Below are 7,638 nucleotides of genomic sequence, written 5' to 3'. Positions count from 1 at the left end.
TACACTGGGTGTCTGCAAGCACTGGCTCCATATATGGACATAGCTATATATGGAGTCAGAGCAGGGACTCCTAAGCCGAACTAGAGTCCCGACTACCTCCTGTCTTCAGAGCAGGGGGTGCCTGGTTTAATGCTCAGGTTCTCCCATAGATTTCCATTGTGCTCAGGTGCTCTGTAGAGCACCCGAGCATCGGAAAGTGCTCTACTAGAGCACACACCAGCACTTTGGTGCTTGACCAACACTAGTCATGGGCTGTACAATTATCGGAGGATTCTAACTGCTCACATCCGGATAGTGCTATGGATACTTTTCTACAAAGTGCTGTAAAATTTCTTGGCCCATTGGATCTGGATACAAAGCTAAAAATTATACAACAATATCAGCAGAGAGACGCTGCAGAACGCCAAGCTGCAGAATGCAGCTTGCTAAAATGTCCAGGCAACCAGAGTCCAGAGAGACTAGTTTTCACAGGCCACTGTTTTGGAAAATGATGGATATCTGGACACATACTTGCAGGGTTTTGAGAAAACCTACAGGCAGTACCAGCTGCCCCGCAGTCATTGGGGTGCGGTACTTAACATCTGGACTGCAAGGAAAGCCTTTGTAGATATTCCCCTGCGCTGGAACAGGATTATGAGGTAAACAAAAATGCCCTTTGGTGCGTATGGCTCTTTGCTAGGAGAGGGGTATATGGTGTTTTGCCGTAGTGAGGGCTTGGTGGTTTGTGGAGGGGGTTGCTTCTAGGCGAGATCTGCAGATATTGCTCAGTATTGAATATACAGCTAAGCCTAACTCTAGTCTTGAGTGGTGGCGATAGGCTAACTGGCTGTGATCGGAGCACTCACCCTTAAAAGGGCGACCCCCAGCCACTGGAACCTTGGGTCTGACCTAAATATTCCTTCCTCTAATAGCTGACTTCAAGTTCTATTAGACGCGTTTCGCCATAATACAATGGCTCATCAAGGAGTGATCAGTGCAGTGGCAGAGCTTCTTCATATAAAATGGCATTGCCTATCCTAGATTGGGTTATTTATTAACAAAAGTGTCCTGCTGCGACATTTTAACATTTCCCCAAAGGCTCACAGACAAAAGTTCTGAAGCTGAAAGTACAATCTATCTGACACCTACTGTGGACTTGTGGCCAACTTATCTACTATTTTCCAACAATGGATTGGAGGGGATGAAAATCACCAGCTTTCTACTCGGATCGGGTGCCAGCAAATAGAAAAGGAGCCATTCCACCGGGAGATATGGGCAGCTAGGAGGAGCCTCCACCTGTTATTTATTCTGTTTCTGAGGGCATGGGAACAAACTGTGTTTTGTTTACCATGAGGTTGTGCACCTCAGTGCCACCTGTCCCAAGAAGTGGAGACCAGCATCCACTGGAGTGATACCAGCCTCTAGGTCACCCCCAGCAGTTCAGCGTGCAGCAGGATACAGAGAAATCCACAAGGACAACCTGCAATTGGTCACAGTGGGTGACAAGGTGACAGTGGGTTTGAGAGATACAGGGGCTGACCTTATCCTTGTACTTCCTATGCTTGTGAGTGCTGAGGACATAATTGAGGGTAATACTATTTCTGTGAGAGCGGTGAGAGGAATCCACCCTGCTGAGCCTATGGCCTGGGTGTGGAAGGGCGAGGTGCGAGAGAAGTCACGGTACTTGACAATATGCCTACAAATATTTTGCTGGCCACTGACTTAGGCAGGATGGTTTGAGATGAAACTGTTGGCAATATGTCAGAATCTAACTCTGTTTATTCACCTACATCCTCACCTGCGGTAGGGACAGTGGCCAACAGTTCTCATGAGTCAAGTAATAGTCCACCAGGTAGTATGTGTGCACTACATGCTTTAGATGACATTGGGGGTAATACTGTTGTGTTAGAAACCAATCCTGTTCTTCGGTCCGTCCCCTCAGATATGTTGCCAGGTACAGATCTAGACAGACAGCTTTCCTCAAATGGGATTATAGTGTCTAATGGTATTGCAGCCAATGAAAGGGAAAAAGTGCCTTGCCCCGTAGTACCAGTACAAATAGGAAAAGCTGGTAGAGAGGAGGCTGTAGGTTGAATGTAGGTTGACTGTAGTAGTGATGCTAATTCTCAGCAAGCTAGCTCCATTGTACACAGATGATAAACGCTGAAGAAACTATCCTTAGGAAGTCTTTGCCTGGGTCAGAGGTTGCTGGATGCCCAGAGACTCCATAAAAACTGCTGTATCCATTAATGCCACATGCACTTCTCTAAACTTCTCCCTTGATGGCTTCAGTAATACTACCCTGCATGATAGTGCTGCTTTGTATAGCCATACCAGAAGTAAGGATTTACACCTTCTCCCAGTGTCCGTGGTCATAAACTCCACAGGGTACCCCAGCACAGTACCTATATGAACATGAACAAAGCTTACCATGAGAGAGAGCCCCTGGCATTAGCTGTATGTAGTTTGCCTGAGGAGGAGCAGGAGACAGGCCCTTTACTGGACTTAGCCTCCTCAGCGAGAAAAGGGGGGTCCTTAGAAGATGCGACCATTGGTAAAGAGTTGACTGAAAAGCAATTGAGACAGCTGCATGAGACACTAAGTCCCCACTGGAGCTGTTTCATTGGAAAGCCAGGAAGGACTCAACTAGTGAGACTACCATGTAGACACAAGCAATCAACCTCCTCTAAGACACCCCAACTATAGGGTCTCCCTGGAGGTACAGGCAGATATAATCAGGGAGTTGAGGAAATGTTGGAGCTGGTGGTGATTAGAAAATCCCATAGCTCATGGGCTGTCCCAGAAGTGCTGATCTCTAAGAAAGATGGGGGAACCAGGTTCTGTGTGGATTATAGGAGGTTGAATAAAGCAACAGTTTTTTTATGCTTATCCCATGCCTAGGATAGACAAATTGCTGGAGTGAATAGTCAATGCCCACTATAAAACCATTATGGCTCTAAGTAGGGGATACAGACAGATTGCCCTGACACCAGAGGCACAGGAACGTTCTTCCTTTATTACTCCCTTTGGGTTATATGAGTTCCTGAACATGCCCTTTGGTATGAATAATTCTCCTGCCACCTTTCAGAGGGTCGTGAATCACTTTCTAGAGGGTCAGGAGGGGTATGCACTGGTCTACCTTGATGACATTCTAGTATTTAGCCAAACCTGGGAGGAACACCTGATCCATAAAATAGCAGAAGCAGGTCTGACCATCAAACCTGAAAAAGTGAGATGCACTGAGTAGGGGGAGGTAACCTATGCCCTGAGCCAACTAAAGTAAAAGTTATTACAGCTTGGCCCAGTCCAACAACTAAAAAACAAGCAATGTCTTTTCTAGGGACCAGTGGATACTACCTCATTACAGCTCACTAGCTAAGCCCTTGACCGATCTGAGAAAAAATAAGTTACCCCAAATAGTTACTTGGACTCTAGAGTGTGGGCAGGCTTTCTCCACTCTGAAACTAGTGCTGTTACAATCTCCAGTACAGCAAGCCCCCAATTTATCTTGGAGATTCATAGTACATACAGATGCCTCCAACTATGGGCTAGGAGTTGTGCCAGGTAAATGAACGAGGGGAAGAGCAACCCATGATGTACCTCATAAGAAAAATGCTGTAGATGAATACTGTAGATGAAAAGGAGTGCCTTGCACTTGTATGGGCCTTGCAGAAACAGCCCTACATGTACAGAAGGGACTCCATGGTGATCTTTGATCACAATCCTCTCAGCTGGTTGAACAAGGTAGCTGGAAATAATGGCAAAATACTAAAGTGGAGTCTGACCCTTCAGCAGAACACTTTCACTATACAGCACAGGAAAGGCAGTGACCATTGTAATGCTGATGGGTTATTATTAGTGATGGACGAACATTGGCCGGGACGGTTTGCGAATGCGATCAAATGTTCGCGAACCGCAAGTTCGCGGCGAGCCCCATTCACTTTAATAGCAGGCGAACCTGAAAAACCTTCAGCTGATATGTACAGCCAGCAAACACTTATTAGAAGTGCACAAATAGTCCCACAACATGGACAGTGACATACCAGAGGGGGATCATTGGCAAAAATTCCCACAAAAAATATTAATCAGGGGCCATTTTTATTCATCTTAAAGGGAAACACAAAAATATGCCCTGCTGGAGCCTAGAAAAATGTTATTTCCTATCGGTTTGATGTATACAAATGTGCAGCACTCTATGTTTTTGTATCCTGCAGAGTCCATTTAAAAAAATGCATACGTTAACGTAAAAAATGTTTCTACGATGGCTCTGTATGGTGAACGGACGCACTGTACGGCATCAGTCTGAGGCATCTGTTAACGCATACATTTTTGGTATGCATTAAATGGATGCCAAAAATGGGATGTGAACCCAGCACTAGTGTCAGAACAAGCCCCAGTACACAGCGGAGCAGCGTGGCGGAGAGGGGAGGCCGCCATGTACTGACAGAGTGCTACCTGGTCCTGGTGGTCAGGGATGAGGACTGGGTTTCCCAAGGATCATTTTCTACTGGGAAATACAGGACACAGTATAATACACTAGAATCTATATAATATAAAGATATTATCCCTACCCCCGAATAATAATAAATGATCACCTAAATGTATTATGTAGAAATACGTCTATGTTAGGCATATTTCTGACACCGATTGTGGCGGAAGGGCACTTAGCACCGCAATCTGCATATTTTTCCTACTCATGCCAGGTCTAAAAAGGATGGCGTGGATAGGGAAAGGGATAAAGTTATGGCCACTCAGTTATTGGATACCACCGCCATACATTGACCTCTGTGCAGCGACCAGATAACACCGCCATACCATGAGCGGATAGAGAGCATAAGAGGGCACAGAACAGGGAATGACTAGGGGCACTGCACAGGGTGTGGTAAGAGGGCACAATGCAGGGTATAATGGGGCACAGAATAGGGTAAGGGGCACAGTCACATGACCCTGTGACATTAGAAGGTCCTTATGGTGAATGCGGTTCATACGCTACCATAATGAGAGGCAGAGAAGTGAGACAGGGGTGTGATTATGTGGCTAGAGATAAAAAATGTAACTGTCGGCCAGTACAGGCCCCAAAAATTACACAATAGGTATTACCTGTCATCAAACTTTGGATTCTGTGGCTGGATGTACATTAGGCGGTCACAGGATAAAAATGGAACTGTCGGCCATTACAGGCCCCAAAAAAAGATGGTGCAGATAGAGAGGATGAGGAGGGTGCAGAAACGGAAGGCTGAGTGAGCCACTCAACCAAGTCTGGTGCGTCCTTTGACGTAATCGCACGCACCTTCTGCAACTTCCCACTTAGGCTGCGGCCTGGTGCACCTGCCCGACCCCTACCACCCCTGCGGAATGGCCTGCCTCTTCCTCTGCCTGTCATTTTCAAAATGACCCTGTGACAAAAGTCCCTATAGAAGAGCAGTATTTGTGGAAGAAGGTATATCACACCCCTGCCTCAATCACTTTTTGGGGGGTAACTGGTATATCCCACCAGTAGAAATTATTTCTTCAAATAGTGTTTGTCACTCTGTGTAGATGCTGTAACGCAGCAAAACTGCAAACAAATGCTGCACTACCTAAATGCACTATATAGAAAGTATATTATTGGTATATAAAAATCCCTTCTTCAATCGTTTTTTTGGGGGGCAACTGGCTAATCACACCAGTAGAAATTATTTGTTCCAATAGCGTTTGTCCCTCTGTGTAGCTGCGGTATCTCAGCAGTACCGCACATAACTGCCGCACAATACAATTGCACTATAATATACTATCTATGTTAGAAAGTATATTATAAGTATATCGCACCCCTCAGTATATCACACCTATCGTTAGTACACCTATACCAGTCCTTAAAAGGACTTTTGTGGCCCTATTAGCTAGCGATTTGTGTCCCTAACAGCCTGTCCCTGCTCCACACAGCAACCTCTCCCTACACTGGCAAAAGACTGAATGTAAAATGGCGGCCAGATCAGGTTTATTTATAAGGTAGGGGGTATGTCCATGTGCTGAAACGTCTCAATTGGCTGTCCTGTCCCACCTGACGGATATGTCATGGGCCAAAGTTCTTCACAATGTAAAAGAATATGACTGGTGCGAATATTGCCATATGTTCACCCGTTCGGCGAACAGCGAACGAGCAAAGTTTGCCGCAAAACGACCGCCGGGCAAACTGCAAGGCCATCTCTAGTTATTATCATGCCAAAATGAAGATATTGTACCTGGTGAGCAGGGAAACTGTCCTGTGGCTGACAGTTCCCCTGTCACCTTTTAAAAGGGGGAGGTGTTGCAAATATTGATATTAATTTGTGTCCAGCTCTTCCCCCTACATGGTGATTCCTGTGTATATGTTTGTGTGTGCAGGTTTGTGTCTGGTCATCTAGGGCAGCGGTCCCCAACCACCGGGCCGCGGCCCGGGACCGGGCCCTGGAAGATTGTTTGCCGGGCCGCTGCCATACAGAGGAGGGGAGACGCCAGGGAAGGGAAGAGGGGAGACGCCAGGGCAGGGGGGAGGGCCCGCGGCCCCGCAAGTGCTTTTTTTCAGTGCCCTCCCTATATTTTGGGTGCGCCTGCGCTCACACTGCATAACCTGTTGTAATCCCGCGAGACCCGTGACCTCCTGCGGCGGGTCTCGCGGGATCACTGCTGGAATGATGAGCCGCAGGCAGAGACACGGGATTGCTCATCGAACTGAAGCCCGCCACATCCCGCAAGTACGGGGGGAAGATGATCAGTGGCACTAATGTTTTAATTTAGAAAGGGGTGAGCCCGCACCGGCCATATGTTGGCAGGGCAGGGACAGCAAATATTGAGGGGCAAAAACTGAAATATATATATAGAGAATGGGGGCTAAATGAAATATAGGTAGAGAGGGGCCTCTGACAAAACATTGGTAATTATAACTGGGTTATTATTGCCAAAGTTTTGTCAGTGGCCCCTCTCTACCTATATTTCATTTAGCCCCCATTCTCTATATATTTCCTTTTCATTTTGCTCCCTCATTATTTGCTGTCTCCGCCCTAATATCATATCACATTATAATAACCGGCACTAATGTCTGAATTCGGAAAGGGGGTCCCACGCCGGCCATATGAGGGCAGAGGCAGCAAATAATGAGGGGGCAAAATGAAAATGAAATATATAGAAGTGGGGGCAAAATGAAATATAGTGAGAAAGGGGGCGACCTGACAAGACTTTGGCAATAATAACCACGTCGTTCACATGAGGGGCACGGTGGTGCTCATGGTTATTATTGCCACAGGGGGGGCCCAAATTCAAAGGTTGCCCTGGGGCCCATATAAATTCTAGTTACGTCACTACGCCAGACGCATGCGTGCCCGACGCGCATATCACACACAGCGTGCAGCCGTACAGCGGGTCGGAAAAAGAGTGTTCCTTCCTTCCAATTGTGATGCCGGCCAGCCACTGCCACCAATATGAAATCTGAAAAGGGCTAGTGAGGGAGGGATTGGTTAGGTCTCATTGCCCCACCAATGAAAATTAATATGAAGGGGGAGGGGGGGGGTTGTCGGCATCCAGTTTCAGATAGTATCTGAGGGAGTGAGTGGGAGAATGACCTGCAGTTCCTTTTCCATGTCACCTTGAAAATATCAGCAGTGCAGCAGAGACCCTAGTCAGTTTTGAGCCACATTTTAATAA

This window comes from Bufo gargarizans, chromosome 2 (assembly GCF_014858855.1).
Source record: "Bufo gargarizans isolate SCDJY-AF-19 chromosome 2, ASM1485885v1, whole genome shotgun sequence".
NCBI lineage: Eukaryota > Metazoa > Chordata > Amphibia > Anura > Bufonidae > Bufo > Bufo gargarizans.
The sequence above is the reverse complement of the archived record's forward strand: the minus strand, read 5'-3'. Positions refer to the sequence as shown.